Below are 16,784 nucleotides of genomic sequence, written 5' to 3'. Positions count from 1 at the left end.
TGTGGCCCATGGGCTAAATGAGGCCATTCGGGGTGCTATGCGTGGTTTTATAACTATTTTGTTTACTGTTGCCCACATACAGGATTGCCAGATTCCATTGGTTTCCATCCTCACAGAGGTTTTTTTCCTACTGCTGTTACTAAAGTGACACACACATAAAGCAAGGACACGTGAAGTGAGGTGCAGCTGATTGCTCACAGCATTAACTGGGAGCTGGGTGCTTCCCTATGCATCCAAATCGCTGCTACAGTTCAATTGGCACAACCCCACAAATTCTAGCTATGCAAGCGCAGTGAGCAAAACTACCCTGTCCTGCTTCCAACAATCTTGGAGCCCATTGAGATGGACACAGACTGCTCAGTCTCTAGCCTAGGTTGCCCATCACTGATCTAATCTGACCTCCTCCATTACATTTCACCCAGTTATCCCTGTATCAAGGCCAACAACTTGTGTTTGATTCAAGCTTATCTTCTAGAAAGGCAGACAGCTCTTCATTTGTGGAAATAAGGCTGAATTCTGGTCCCCGTAGCAGAGATGCTGCTGAAAATGACATTTCCTTGTCTGTACTGGACATAAAGTTGTGGTCCGCATCGTGTTACCTGATTGTACTAGGTTCTATTTTAGCACAATAATATTCTGTAGTGAAAACAATGCCTATGAGACCAGACCTCAGGCAGGCTGTAGTTGAGAGAATCTTTCATTGTCTGTAGTTGGCTTTGGATCAGGTCCCAGATGCTAGACATAACATCTGGGGTTCTAAAACCAAACTGAGGTTTAACACCACTGCTTTATGGCTCTGGGGTGGGAGGAAACCTAGAACCCTTGTCCCTCAGCGTATTCTTTCAACAGGCGAAACTACCTGTGAAGCCAATAGTTGTGACTTTCATGCTAGCTTGGAAGGAGGAAAGCCTGCAGGATTTGATCCTCTCCCTTGAAAGCAGTGAGTTTTAAGGATGCCCTATGGCACACTGTAGCTGGGGGCAGCGGTTTAAGCAGCCCAGAAACACTAGGGATTGAGTGAAGAGTTCTCTCTGCTTTGTTGACTCTTCCAGCATTGAGTCACAGATAACCCGGCTTCCTTCCCAGAAGCTGCTGTTCCAACCCACAGCTTTCACCAGTTCAGCCTTTTGCTTCTCATTGCTTCATGCTTCCCGTCTTTTGACAGATACATGACTGGACACATGTAAGTCATCCGGGAACCCTCCTCTCCAACTGCAGCCATCACCACACCCAATCAGCAGGCTCAATGAAGTACAACCCTTCATGCTTAGGTGGGATTAAGATGACTCATGACATGGAATGAACATGTCTCCACTGATGACTGAGATAGATGTGATTGCCCTCAAGGAGGGACGGATCATATAGAAATTAATATTGGTGTCATATGGAAAGGCAATTGAGTAAATTATCATGTCATTCAGGCTTTAAAGAAATGGGATGGATTGAAAATTCCAGGCGATCCAACAAATCCTATCAGAGCCACATAATGCTGTAATTTGACACTCACTTGTGTGTACCTCAGCTTTATGTTGGGCCCAATAAGACGTCCCATTTGGAAAGCTTTTTAATAGATGCTTTCTTTGAAACAAATGTTAATTTGTTGACATCTACATTCTGAAAAGCTACCAACGTGTATGACCTAATTACCATACTGTAGGATCTGTCATGGTTAACGTGTTTTTATAGTACAGATGGGTCAGAACGGTGTTTTAACTATGTACCCAAACAGGGTGGACTTTTCCAGGCCTTTAGCATGATTCTATACACAGTTCAGCCTCATGTACCCTTCAGGACAACACTATTGCTTTAAACCCATTGCCTGTGTCTGTATTTTAACTGGCTCCCACAAGAAGACATTTTCAGCATGAAAACAGCACCAAGATACAAACTATAGCCTAGGTCTTGAATCAACTACAGGCTCAGAGATGTTAATTTATGCAGCTTAATCTGTTTAAAATCACATCTGTAGTGACATCAAAGTAATGTAACTTTGACCTGTAAATATGGCTTTACACCTTGAGGACCACATTTTCTGTATCATTGCCAATCTGTGTCCCATCCATTTTCACTTGGATCCATCAAACTCATATTGCAGGGTAGAACTGATGGAGGTGAGGTGTGGAGGGGAAGAATTGAAATAATTCATTAACATTTCATCTGTTTTGGGTACTGGGGCTTTACAAGTTTATTTACTGAAAGAGTAACCCTAGATTTTTTTTCTAATGAAATACAGCTGGTTTCCAACTTACGACCATCAGCACTTACGACCAAAGCGGCCGTAAATGCGGTCCCCGAGTTACGAATGCGATCCGCACTTACAAACAGCGCGGTCGCCATGTAACTCAATGGGAGCCGAGTTACAAACACTTCGAGTTACAGCCAACTGTTTGGTCCGTAACTCGTTCATAACTCGGGGACCAGCTGTAGTTACTGCAGTTTACAAGATGCAGATTTGTATAAGAATTCCAGCAAAAAGAGAAAACCTTTGCACAGTAAACAAAACAAAACAAACAAAACCCTAACGCACTTTACCAGGAGCTAGCATGCACTCACAGCATACAAACACTGGCCACGCCCCTGGTAACCTCCTAGCACATTTTTTTTTCTGCAGCATGATCATTATGGCTCCTATTTCAGCAATCAGGAATATGTCAAGAGGCGGGGGGAGGGGGTGGAGGAGTGTTGCTTGAGTGGTAAGTGCAGTATCGAAAGGAGATAAAAGTACATTTGTCACTCACTCCAGACAAGAGAGACTCAAAGAAATCTCTCTCTGAAAGAACGGCTTCTGCCTTTCAGTAAAACATCTAGTTTCCCGTGATTGATAGGTAAGACAGAGGAAGCAAACACACACCCACCCACCAGATGGGTTATCTCAGTTTGAATAGCAGACGGTGGGAAGGTGGAGCCCGGTTAGAACAGCCTGTGCCCACACAAGGAACGAACAGAAGTCATCTGAGTTCCTGGCTGCTGTAATTATACCTTACATTGTTGCTCAAGGACTTATTGCAAGGAAACAGCAGGTAAAATAAGCTGCTGTTTATGCCCACGTTTTCCATTTCACTTAACAGGAGACAGAAACCAGTCTGAAATGTGCAGCCACATCAAAAGGACTTGCTGTTTTGGGAGGAAAATCTTAAAATATTCTTCTATTGAAAATTTCTTTGGCCCTGATCATTGTTGCTGGACCTATGGCTTTGGCCACTAACTATGGTTGCCTCTGTATTCTGGGTGTGGTACAGAATGTGGTTCTTCTTTTACAAACATACAATAGTCCATATACACTGTGCCTTAACAGGCCCTCTCTTCACGATTGTAGTTTGGTGTTGTATTTGTAGCTCCAACCAAACATATCATATTTTCTGCTTTGTCTCTTCTGCCACCCCACACTCCAAGGCCTAACACAGCTGTAAACATTTTTTTTACATCTGATATACTCCACACTTTTACATTCATGACTTAGATAGAAAACAACCTCCTGTAATGTTTCTTGCTATAAACTCTCCTGATGCATTACAGACTGTCAGAAACACGCTGAAGTTAACAGGCTAAACTGGCGGAGGAGTGCTGTTTTACACCTCCTTTTGTCCAAGGCATCCTCCTCTATAACTTCTAACAGAGATACGATTGGCTCCATTGACATCAATGGCAAAAATCTTAACTTTTAATATTTTCAATTCATAAACCATAATCTGCTAGAAATAGTCCATTCCTGTGATATTTGTACCACCAATGTATAGAGGCCTCCTCCAAGATAAACTGAGCATCTGCAACTCCCAGTGACAAAGATGGGGCCACGTAGACAAGGTAAAGTTACATTATTTGGTGACAATGAAAGTTATAGGTGCAGGGTCTCAAGTTCTGGGTAAAATTCCTTGATTCCTGATAGCAGTCTGAGTATACTTGTGGAAATTTATTTATAAAAATACTTTTTCATCATCAAAATGGCTCTCCTCACCAAGAATAAAATCTTTGTGGGACATTTTCATTTTCATTTTGCTTTTTTTAAAACCCTGAAAGCTGAAAATTTGTCAGCAAAAAACTTTAATTTTTGTTAGTACAAATTGTCAGCTTTTTAAAAATTTTGTTTGCTTCTCACTTAACGTGTTTTGATCCACCCCTTTCCTCCTCCACCAACATTTTTTCATCAAAACATTAAAGTTTTGCTCAACATTTTGGAAAAAATTAGACATTTTGCAATCTGGTATGTTGGGAAGGGGGTGATGCCGATTAATTGAATATTTGGTTAACTGAGAGTTACATTTACCAATGGAATACCAATTTTCAAAGAATTAGACTATAATAGAATGAATAAAGTATAAAATAGTACACAGGTATCACCAGTCTAGTCATAGTATTGTACTTCAGAGTGGTTGGTTTCTTGAAGCACTTACGTGTATACAGCTAAGTTTTCTGTACAGTAGGTTATCTAAGTTATGACACTACATAGCACTACAGGCAGCACATGGCCTACACCCAGATCTCTACAAGTACATTTAACACTACAGTTATCCTGAACATAATTTAATCCTTCTTTGATGATTCAGAAGGCATTTTGGGATCTTGAAGGGGCTCGGGATCATTAATAAAAAATCAATGATCAGTGCAGATGATAGGAGGTATAGGAGATTGGGCTGAATCTGTAATGAACTTATGACACGCTCTGGAATTTGCTTTTTTGAATGAATCCCTGATTTCAGCCGAGAACATGCCTTCACTACCCACCAGATTGACTGGCAGAGGTTGATTGATTTGATGAGATAAATTGGCCATTGAGCGCTCTCTCTTAGGGTACGTCTAGACTACATGCCTCTGTCGCCAGAGGCATGTAGATTAGGCTACCCGGCATAGTAAAATGAAGTGGCGATTTAAATAATCGCCGCTTCATTTAAATTTACATGGCTGCCGTGCTGAGCCGACAAACAGCTGATCAGCTGTTTGTCGGCTCAGCGTGATAGTCTGGACGCGCGGGTGTTGACATCAAAGGTATTTGTCGACCACCCAGGTATGCCTCCTGGGATGTCGCCTCCTGGCGACAGAGGCATGTAGTCTAGACGTACCCTTAGACTCCAGTACTCTATTAGAATGAGAAGAGTAAGTGGAATTGACGGAAGAACATCAGCTGTTGAGGTACCACAGTGAAGATACCACAGTACGTAGATCTGAGAACATTGACTTCGGCTACATTATTCATGTAGCTGAAGTTGCATAATCTAGATCGACGGCCCGCAGTAGTGTTGAGTAGGCCTTACTTACTTGCCTTCTGCCTCCTTTGCATAAAAGTAGCATGCAGAATATGCAATTGCTTAATGTGCTGGGCAGTATACTAGTCCCAGTTATTAGACTGAAGATTTGTATTGGCAGATACCACAAATGCTGGTTCATTGAACTTTCTGGTTAATTGAGCACCAGGTAATGGAGCTTTTACTGTAGCTGGCATTTTTCTGCCAGCTCTAAGTGTATGACTTCTTCCACAGGACATCTTCAGGGGATGTTTGACTGTTTTAAAATAAAATTCAATAACAAAAGAGAAAACCCAATATTCTGGCTGGTCACTGATATACTCTAGGGATGATGGGAAATGATGTCTGACTTGACATATCTAAGTTTTGAATGATAAAAAGCAAATAGGAAAAAAACACCCTAAACTCCTCTAAACTTCCAGGCCTTCTTTGTTTGGAACAAGATAGCAATAAAGTAGATAATCCTAATATATTAAAACCCCTTCAGAGAATAATTGAAAATTGTTGGTTCACTTCTGTTTCACGAGTCACATTAGTAAAATGATTAGCTATATCCTGTGGAATTCTGTAATGTTCTTTGCATAATTAGGTACTGAAAAAGTTTCAGAGTAACTTTAAAAACCATGAGTAGTCCTGTGGCACTTTAGAGACTAACAAAAATGTATAGTATCCTGAGTTTTCATGGGTAAGACCCACTTCATCAGATGAGTTGGGGTGGAAATAACAAAATCCAGGATCTATATATCAGCAAAAGAAGTACTCCAAGTTTACTGAGGATAGCGTGATATGGACCATAGCCACTTATGAATTCTGGTTCCCTGACCTATTTGTGTGCAGTGACCACCTCTATTGATTCATAGTTCTGCCAAATCTACCCTGAACAGACTTTCAAAGTTAGCTTTATGTGCTATCACAATGCTTTACAGAAACGATAGGGTGTACTTTATACAGCTTCTTTCACCTGTGAAAATCAAAGTACCTTGCAAATATTAAGACCCACACTAATCCTGGGAAATAAATTGTTTTATTGTGATGACCCTTGTTTTGCCAATATGGAAATTAGGTAGAGGACATACGATTTATCTAGAATCTCACAGAAAAAAAGGAGCAGACTCAGGCATAGAACCCATCTGTCCAGTTGCCTACTCTATTGCTTTCACTGCCTAACAATATCAACATTTTGGAAAAAGGATGTCTTTATTAAACCTTAGCACTTCCCACCATTCCAGATGAGTGTTAGAAATCACAATAAGAATGCTCTGAGCATCTCATGGAGATCCTCCAGAAAAATCAGAAAAGAGCAGATTTGACCTACCTAAGATTTCAATGCTAAAAAGCAAATAGGAAAAAACCACCCCTAAACTCCTCCAAACTTCTGGGCCTTCTTTATTGGGTATAAGGAAGCAATAAAGGAGATAACCCTAATATATTAAAACCCCTTCAGAGAACCTTCAGGTAGGCAAGACAGCAAAATCAACCAGAGATTAGGGCTTCTTTCACTGCTGCCCATGTGATTGTTTTTCTCCTTGAATCCTCATGAGGTCAACCTTGAGATCAATCCCGAAAGCTCACGAGGGGCGGGGGAGAGAAACCCCCTACGCTTCTTAATGAACCTCCCTCTTGGGAGAGGTTATTTTATTTTTCCTTTATCAGTTTATTTCGGGTGAGGAAGGGAGAGGAGGAGTCAGCTCCCAAGGCAGTACATTTGAGAAGCTGCTCCTGGCATAGCTGCTGTAATCTACTGGCTCAAGTACAAAGTTCAGGACATTTGGCTTCTGCAGAAACCCTGGATATATGTTTTGGCTCCTTTGCCTCTGCTTTTAAAGGAACGTTAATTCCTGTTGTCTGTAGGTTGTTTATGGGGGGGGTTGAAGGATGCTTTTCCAGGAGAGCAATGGTCCTTGTTAGATAAAAGTACCATTCCGTGGAGGAAAAGGGTACATTATTTATTACATCCCAACAACCTAGACTATGGCTAGGTCTACACTGGCAAGGTTTGGTGACCACAGTGCTATCAACATGCAAAAGTCAGCAAAAGTGAAATCTGGTCAAATTGGTTTTTCTGCCTCCCATTGGCAACATTTCATGGCCACATTGCGAGCCTCCTGTCGACAGAGCAAAGCAACGTGGGTCAGCATCCCACAGTGCAGTGTTGTGGTTCTCCCACAGCATTCCTCTGGGAGCGGCATCATGAGTAGCTCTGTGAGCTCGGTGTGCTGAGGAATGTCAATGCTGTGTTCCTAGTGCAGGGCAGAAAAGGAGCAGTCCAATGATTTGTTCTTTGCTCGTTCCCCAAACGGAGCAGCTCACTCAACTGTCAGATACTTCCCAGAGCAGGGGTGGCCAACCCGCGGCTCGCAAGCTGCATGCAGCTCTTCCCCCCACCCCGAAAGTGTGGCTCGCGAAGCCACCCCTGCATCTCACAAAGCCACCCCTGAAAATGGCCCCCGCCTCCCGGCTTCCTATGCTCTCCAGGGCAGGGGAGCTGTCCGGCATAGCCATTCAAAATGACATCTTCAAGGTGGGACCCTGATGTGGCCAAAAAGCCTTTAAATGCATTTCTTAAAGGCTCAACAACTCTGGGGGAGGGGGGCTCTTTGTCCGGAACGGATTGGCCACCCCTGTCCCAGAGCTTTGGAAGGAGAGGGACACTTGCCAGTGGAGCAGCAGAGATCACAAAACACTGAGCACAGCCATCAGGGCAGGCATTGTGAGATACTGGCAGAAGCCAGTTCTTTCAACAAAACAAACAACAAAATACACTTTGGCTCTTTGCTGACAATAAAGGGAGGGGAAAAGACAAAAGTCTCTCACAAGGCTGGACATTTTTCCTCCCAAAACGGGGTGTTTTTCCTGACAAACATTGCATTGCCATGTAAACACTCACTATTTTGTCAACAAAAGGAGACAAAATGCACCAGTATAGACAAGGCCTATGTCAGCTTCCACTGGACTGGCAAAAAAAGCATTAAGTCCAGGACTCTGCGTGTGTGTGTTTGCACACATGAGCAGAGAGCATAGGGAGACACAGAAGAGTGGCTTCAGTACAGCCAGGTAGAGGCATAGCCGAGGACAGCTTCCTATATTAAAAGGAAACGAGATGACCTTGGTATGTACCCAACCAGAGATGTAATAAAGGGAGAGAGGAATTCACAGCATGCTCAGGCTGCCAGCATAGAGTTCTGTCAGCACAAAGGGGATCAAGTTTCACACGCCCTCCAATGCCATGTGTAAGTATTAGAGAGTAACCATCACGTAAGCGATCCATCTTCCCTCTAGGCTGGTTGATGGTCCCATCATCTCCTAGGCTGCAGAGTCGGCAGTGTTCTAGAAACTGATCCTAGTAGGTGGTGGATGCCTTGCATAATCCATTGGAAGATACACTGATGATGGTGCCTGAATGGAGTTTGAGGGGACGTACGGGTCAAATTGCGATATAAAGCAGCGGTAGTAAATAGACCCATGTGGACAACAGAGGGTATGTCTACACTACAAAGTTAATTCGAACTAACAGACGTTAGTTCGAATTAACTTTGATAGGCGCTACACAAGTGCTCCGCTAGTTCGAACTTAATTCGAACTAGCGGAGCGCTTAGTTCGAACTAGGTAAACCTCATTCTACGAAGACGAAGCCTAGTTCGAACTTACTAGTTCGAATTAAGGGGTGTGTAGCCCCTTAATTTGAACTAGTGGGAGGCTAGCCCTCCCCAGCTTTCCCTGGTGGCCACTCTGGCCAACACCAGGGAAACTCGTCTTCCCCCCTCCTGGCCCCGGACCCCTTAAAGGGGCACGGGCTGGCTACGATGCCCGTGCCAGCTGCAAGCCTGCCAGCACCCAGCCAGCAGACCCTGCACCTGGCACAGCTCGAGCCACCCACCCGCTGCCACCCAGCCCTCCCCCTCTTCCCGGGACCAGGCTGGCGGCTCCCGGGAGCTTGCCCGGGACCGCAAGAGGCGGGCACCCGCCTGGTCTAGTGCGGACATCGTGGACCTCGTCCACGACCTCCGCACTAGGCACAGGAAAGTGGCCGTCTAGGGCAGGAGAGCTGCCAGCCTGGCCACTCAGGAGCAGGTGTGCATGAAAATCAAGGTGGTCCACTGAGACCCCCGACCCTGAGCCCTGAGCTTACAATGGCCGTACTGGGTCAGACCAAAGGTCCATCTAGCCCAGTAGCCTGTCTGCCGACAGCGGCCAACCCTAGAGACCCTGGAGGGGATGGACCGAAGACAGTGACCAAGCTATTTGTCTCGTGCCATCCCTCTCCAGCCTTCCACAAACTTTGGGCAGGGACACCACTCCTACCCCCTGGCTAATACCACTCCATGGACCCAACCTCCATGACTTTATCTCACTTCTCTTTAAACTCTGTTCTAGTTCTAGCCTTCACAGCCTCCTGCAGCAAGGAGTTCCACAGGTTGACTCTTTGCTTTGTGAAGAACAACTTTCTGTTACTAGTTTGAAGCCTGCTACCCATTCCTTTCCTTTGGTGTCCTCTAGTCCTTCTATTATGGGAACTAATGAAGAACTTTTCTTGATGCACCCTCTCCACCCCACTCATGCTTTTATAGACCTCTATCATATCCCCCCTCAGACTCCTCTTTTCTAAGCTGAAAAGTCCCAGACTATTTAGCCTCTCTTCATATGGGACCTGTTCCAAAACCCTCATCATTGTAGTTGCCCTCCCCTCTCCCACCCTCTCTCTTCCCCTCTCCCACCTCCTTTTCCCAGTCTCCCCCAGTTTTGTTCAGTAAAGAGAGATTCTATTTTTGAACACAATTGTCCTTTATTTTGTACATCAGGAAGGGGGGCTAGGGAAGGGTAAGTGGAAGGAGGTGAGGGAGGAATGGGGTACGAGCCCCCAATGGGGAGGACTGGGCTGGCTCTGCGGGCTTCTGGGGGTGGAAGCTCTCCTGCAGCCCCCCAATTGCCCCCTCTCCCCAGATGGCAGCCTGCAGCAAGTGCAGCCGGTCTGATGGCCGAGTGCTGTGATGTGCCCAGTGTGGGCACTCAGGGCACTCCAAGCCAGGACTTCTTTGCAAGTGGGAAACCCCCTGAGAACTGTCTGTCCGGGGTGGGGGTCGGGTCCCTTTAAGCACAGCCCTCGGCTAGCCTGAGGCAGCAGCTCCACGCTCTAACTCCTGCCCTGCCGGCACTGCTTCCAGCCATCCTTAACCCCGGTTCAGGGTCCACTTAATGTGGACACGCTAGTTCGAATTAGCAAAATGCTAATTCGAACTAGTTTTTTAGTCTGGATGCGTTAGTTTGAATTAGCTTAGTTCGAATTAACTAATTCGAACTAAGTTAGTTCGAATTAGCGCTGTAGTGTAGACATACCCAGAGAGAGTAGAACCCACGGAAGGTATTCAGATGTGCTTCATGGATTTAGGTGTTTAAATCCAACTGACTTTCAAGGGGCCTTGTGCCCCTAAATCCTTTGCATACATTTGAAAATCCCCCTCTCTAATATGAAATTGTGCTAATATATACAAACCTGTGGGGCTTGGCTGAGACCAATCAACATGCTTCATTTCAGATCAAAGCCATATTTGAACTCCAGGCTCCAAAGGTAAATGGCTTAATGGGCTCTATTAACCCATTATACCAGGCCAGGGCCAGGGTGAGGCTAAGCAAACACTCCAGGGAAGAATAGGTTCATTTGGATTGCTAATTTTATTTGCACAACAAACATCCACTTTAAACACACCCATTCCCATTCCTGGCCCAGCTTGTTATCCACTATCTGTGGGCCTCTCCTCCCAACTGCTGGATACACAAATGGAAAGGGAGAAAGAAGGGTTTATGGGCCCATGAATAAGGTAAGCCTAGAATGAGTTAATTGCCTGGGAGTCTTTGACTCTGTTGACATTTCTCTGGCCTTTTTCTCTTTTAGAATAGGGCCTAAAAATTATGTCATTTTAGAAGCATTCATTTCAATGGGAAGGGAATTAGATGTAGAATAAAGTATTTAAAAACAACATTACAAGCAAATAGTCTGGAAGCCTCTAAGCCAGCTGTGTTTGTACGGTAAACAAAGTCAGTAAGATGCTGCCCTGGTTTTCATTCTGTTACTGCAGTTTTCTTCCACTACTGAATAGCACAGGGGTTTAGGAACTTGGGGCTAGACTAAAACACAAGGGTGTTAACAGATTCACAGCTCAAGGCCAGTAGATCTCAATCCCCTACACTGAATCTAATTAGATTGTCAGCTCTTTGAGGCAGGACTTTGTGTCTAACTATGTATTTGGACAGCATCTGCCACAGTGGGGCCCTGTTCTTAGTCTCTAGGCACGGCTGTAGCAAACAAGATTAATAATAACCAGGATGGCCATATAATTAGAGCCTTGCAACACATCTGCAATGAAACCCCAAATGAGGGGAACTCTCTTGGTTTTCGACTTCGGTGAAGAACACAAAATTTGAACTAGCTTCACTTAGGCCATGTCTTCACTCCGGGGAAGATTGACCTTGCCGTCATTGATCTTCCTGAGTTTCATCTAGTAAAGACCTGCTAAATTAAACTTGGAGGGTGACCCCAGTGGCAGCTTCTTTGAGGAGTAAGGGAAGCTGACGGGAGTGTTTGCTTCCGTCAGCCTCCCACTGTGGAGATGGTGGGGAAACTCGAATTAAGGTAAGCAACGTAGCTGGAGTTGTGTATTGTAATTCAACCGTTCCCTTTAGCATAGACCTGGCCTGAGGCTTGCAAAATATTCTGCAAACACAGACCTAGTCTTGGAACGAACCAGAGCCTATTTATGGTTTCAAGTACAAATTTATGAGGAAACTTTCCCTTATACAGTGGGTCAGAGTTAAAAGTCCCATGTGAGCCATCTTTTGAGGGCTTACATTGAATTTAGGCCTCTCTCTTCTATGGTACTCATCACTGTGGTATCTGAGGGTGTGTCTAAACTACATGCCTCCATCGACGGAGGCATGTAGATTAGACAGATCGGCAGAGGGAAATGAAGCCGCGATTAAAATAATCGCGGCTTCATTTAAATTTAAATGGCTGCCCCGCTCTGCCGATCAGCTGTTTGTCGGCAGATCGGGCAGTCTGGACGCGCCGCGCCGACAAAGAAGCCTTTCTTGATCGGCACAGGTATGCCTCGTGGCTTCTTTGTCGGCGCGGCGCGTCCAGACTGCCCCGATCTGCCGACAAACAGCTGATAGGCAGAGCGGGGCAGCCATTTAAATTTAAATGAAGCCGCGATTATTTTAATCGCGGCGTCATTTCCCTCTGCCGATCTGTCTAATCTACATGCCTCCGTCGACGGAGGCATGTAGTTTAGACACACCCTGAGTGCCTCATAGTCTGAAATATATTTATTCTTACAAACTAGGGGGTTGGAATGGCTGCCATATGAGGATATATGGGACTTTTCAGCTTAGAAAAGAGGATCTTAAGGGAGCATATTATACAGGTCGATAAAATCATGACTGAGTGGAGAAAGTGAATAAGGAAGAGTTATTTACTTGTTTCCATAACACAAGAACTAGGGAACACCGCATGAAATCAATAGGGAGGAGGTATAAAACAAACAAACAAAAGGAAGTATTTCTTCACACAACACACAGTTGACCTGTGGAACTCCTCGCCAGAGAATGTGAAGACCAGGACTTTACTAGGGTTCAAAAAAGAGCTAGATAAATACATGGAGGATAGATCCATGAATGGCTATTAGCCAGGATGGATAGGAATCGTGTCCATAATCCCTGCTTGTCAAAAGTTGGGATTGGGCAACACGGGAGGTATCATTTGATGATTCCCTGTTCTTATCATTCCCTCTGGAGCACCTGCCGAAACAGGACACTAAGCAGATGGACCTTTAGTATGACCCAGTATGGCCGTTATATTCTTATCCCCATCGGGTAAGGAATTGCTGCGAGATTAAGACTAAGGGTATGTCTACACTACCACCCTAGTTCGAATTAGGGTGGTAATGTAGGCAACTGGAGTTGCAAATGAAGCCCGGGATTTGAATTTCCCGGGCTTCATTTGCATAAAGCCGGGTGCCGCCAATTTTAAATGTCCACCGTGCCGCACGGCTACACGCGGCACGGACTAGGTAGTTCGGACTAGGCTTCCTAGGAGTTTCACGAGGAGTAATGGTAGTTCGGACTAGGAAGCCTAGTCTGAACTACCTAGTCCGTGCTGCGTGTAGCCGCGGGCACAGAGTCCGCACTAGCGGACATTTAAAAATGGCAGCGCCCGGCTTTATGCAAATGAAGCCCGGGAAATTCAAATCCCGGGCTTCATTTGCAACTCCGGTTGCCTACATTACCACCCTAGTTCGAACTAGGGTGGTAGTGTAGACATACCCTAAGTGACTTGTCCAAGGTCACACAGGAAGTCTTTGGCAGAGCAGGAAATTGAACCTGCTTGCCTGAAACCCAAGGTAGCACTCCAGCTACTGGGCCCTCCTTCCAACCTTAAACCAGCTGAGACTCACTAGATCTGCATGGGATTGAGTAGAATTTTGGGGGTTCAGCTAGGATAAGAACACCTGCCCTTGAGCTATTTCAGCACCTTGAGTCTCAGTTCCAGTCAGCAGAGAGGGGGCAGACAGTGACCAGAGCTTTTCTAACTCTCAAATCAGATTCAATGAGAGCGGTCACCTCAAGTTCTTATTGTAGCTGTGCAGTTTTGCCCATCCTTGTTTATACTGCTAGGCACAAGCCACTGACAGAAATACCACACAGGAAGCAATCCAACCCCACCTTAATGAACACATAATAGAAAGTTAATCATTTCCCCAGTGCTGCGTGCATTGGTCTTGGCCAGGACATTCAAGGCCACAGTTGTAACTGTCAGAGGATTAGTGATAACTAACCAGCCCTTTGTGCGTTCCCCTTTATAAAAGGCAGAAGCCGGTGCCTCAAGCACGCATGCTTCCATTTTAATGTGTAGAGACCCGGCCACACGTGGGATTAACAGGATTTGAATCAGGAATGATTCACAGCATGGCCACCTCTCTATGAAGTGACTGATCCTTGATGCTGTGAGCTGATCGAAAGGTGCAGCAATAATAAAAATAGGCCCTGTCCGGGAAACCTCACAAGGATAAGGAATATTTTAAAATTCAGATTAATAAAATGAATCTGCGTGGAGTCTTGGCTGCAGAGCCTGTCACCCAGGGGTCGCTGGTTCCAATGCAGCCCAGGTTCATTGTCAATTCAGTTTGTGGGACTGCACTCTACTCACATAGGAAAAGTTGAAACAAAATACAGGACTATGTAGCACTTTAAAGACTAACAAGATGGTTTATTAGGTGATGAGCTTTCGTGGGCCAGACCCACTTCCTCAGATCAAATAGTGGAAGAAAATAGTCACAACCATATATACCAAAGGATACAATTAAAAAAATGAACACATATGAAAAGGACAAATCACATTGCAGAACAGAAAGGGGATGCCGGGGGGGAGGGGAGGTAAATGTCTGTGAGCTAATGATATTAGAGGTGATAATTGGGGATCACCTCTATTATCACCTCTAATATCATTAGCTCACAGACATTTACCTTCCCCCCCCCCCCCCCGCATCCCCCTTCTGTTCTGAAATTTGATTTGTCCTTTTCATATGTGTTCATTTTTTTTAATTGTATCCTTTGGTATACAGGCAGTCCCCGGGTTACATGGATCCGACTTACATCGAATCCCTACTTACAAACGGGGTGAGGCAACCCCGCACTAGCTGCTTCCCCCCAGCAGACCAGGGAGACGCGAAGCTAGCGTCCCCCCCCTCCCCAGCAGATCAGGGAGACACGGAGCGGCTTTTCTCAGCAGACACCTCAGCTTGAGAATAAAGGACTGAGGGAAGTGAGGTGTGGGAGAATAAAACTGAGCTCTGGAGAAATGTTTGGCTAGAGTTTCCCCTACAATATGTACCAGTTCTGACTTACATACAAATTCAACTTAAGAACAAACCTACAGTCCCTATCTTGTACGTAACCCGGGGACTGCCTGTATATGGTTGTGACTATTTTCTTCCACTATTTGATCTGAGGAAGTGTGTCTGGCCCACGAAAGCTCATCATCTAATAAACCATCTTGTTAATCTTTAAAGTGCTACATACGTATTTTGTTTCAGCTACACCAGACTAACACGGCTACATTTCTATCACTATAGGAAAAGTGTGAGTCGTGTGGTTCCAATTTTCAAAGGCTGGTGTCTCTGGTGTGTCTACACTGCACCTTTATCTCAAAATAAGCTACGCAATGTGCACTACGCAAAATGTGTATCTTATTTCAAGGTAATTTCGAAATAGCTTATTTCAAAATGTCCCTTAATCCTCATGGAACGAAGTTCACAGGGATGTCGGACTAGAGAGCTGGTTATATTTCAAAATAGTGAACCTATTACATTTCTGGTATCCTGAAATAGCTACACAGTGTCAATGTAGCCTAAATGTGGCTTCAAAACAGAACCCACTATTATTTGTAGCCATGATTAATGTCAGATGGATTTCCGTTACCTGATTATGCCTGCATCTCACGTCCATCCACATTAAATCACCTTAACGGAGCCATAACAGATTGTGGCAGGAATAAAACTATAGGGAAATTAGTGCTAATCAAAAGCTTGATGCCAAAGTTATTTGAATGTTTCTCTTTCCTGCCCCCAAACTGCAGGCAGCTAAGCCAAGGGAGTCCTCACTGACCCTCTTCCTTTTGCTGACACTACTTCTGATTCCAGCAGGCCTCCAAGAAACTATAGATTCCGAAGTGAACTCAGAGCACTTTTAAGGAGGATGCAAGACTAGTTGGTCTAAACGGTGAAGGAAAAACTGGCGAACGTTGAACAAGAATCCTGCCAGCCAGTGATATGTCTCTATAAACCCTCCCAAAGCACTTTACAAAATGGGAAGCCAGGAAAAGAGACGGATAAATGACACGGAGAGTTATGATCCGGTGTGAAGCATGCTGGGATTTTGTCACTAATATTAACCCAAGGAATCAAATTCAGTGGTCTCAAACAGGAGAGAGGTGATCACTAATGTTTACAGGACTTATGCTCAAGAATTTGCCAAGTATAAGATTGAAAATGATATCTCAGATGGTCAGATTACCATACTATCAGTTACACGAGAGTAAACCGGAGGGGAGGAGGGATGTTCACTGACTTCAATGGAGCTAATCTGGATATATATGGGTGCCATGGAGCACAGAATCAGGACCAGAAAATTTAAGGCTGGCATAATGAGAAATCCCATTGAAATTCAGTGAGAATTGGGTGCTTATTTCCCCTGGGTTCATTTTAAAATGCCAGCCTAATTTGCAATGGGGCGAAGTTACACAACTGATTAAGAAGCCCGCAACATATTGTGGTGTGTAAACCCAGCTGGTTATTTTATTACAGGTCCATTCCAGGAGCCTCACCCTCCACTGGAGTTTGATCTTATGAAAGAAATTGTTGCTAAGTTCCTAAGCAATCAAAGGCAAGTGCAGCCGAGTCAGACAAGTCCACTGTCATGACAATAAGTAAAATAAGCCTTTTAAAAATTACATGTTCCTGGTCTGATCCTTCTTCTATCCCTCTTGAATTGCTT

At 44.7% G+C, this 16,784-nt stretch overlaps 1 protein-coding gene across 2 annotated transcripts in view; it reads left to right on the top strand.

Moving 5' to 3' along the window:
- The window catches only part of TTLL10 (tubulin tyrosine ligase like 10), a 200,565-nt gene that overhangs the window by 98,907 nt on the left and 84,874 nt on the right, over positions 1-16,784 (top strand). The window lies entirely within an intron of this gene.

Source organism: Pelodiscus sinensis, chromosome 24 (genome assembly GCF_052426305.1).
Source record: "Pelodiscus sinensis isolate ZL-2025 chromosome 24, ASM5242630v1, whole genome shotgun sequence".
Classification (NCBI taxonomy): domain Eukaryota; kingdom Metazoa; phylum Chordata; order Testudines; family Trionychidae; genus Pelodiscus; species Pelodiscus sinensis.
This window is presented reverse-complemented; position numbering and strand designations above follow the sequence as displayed.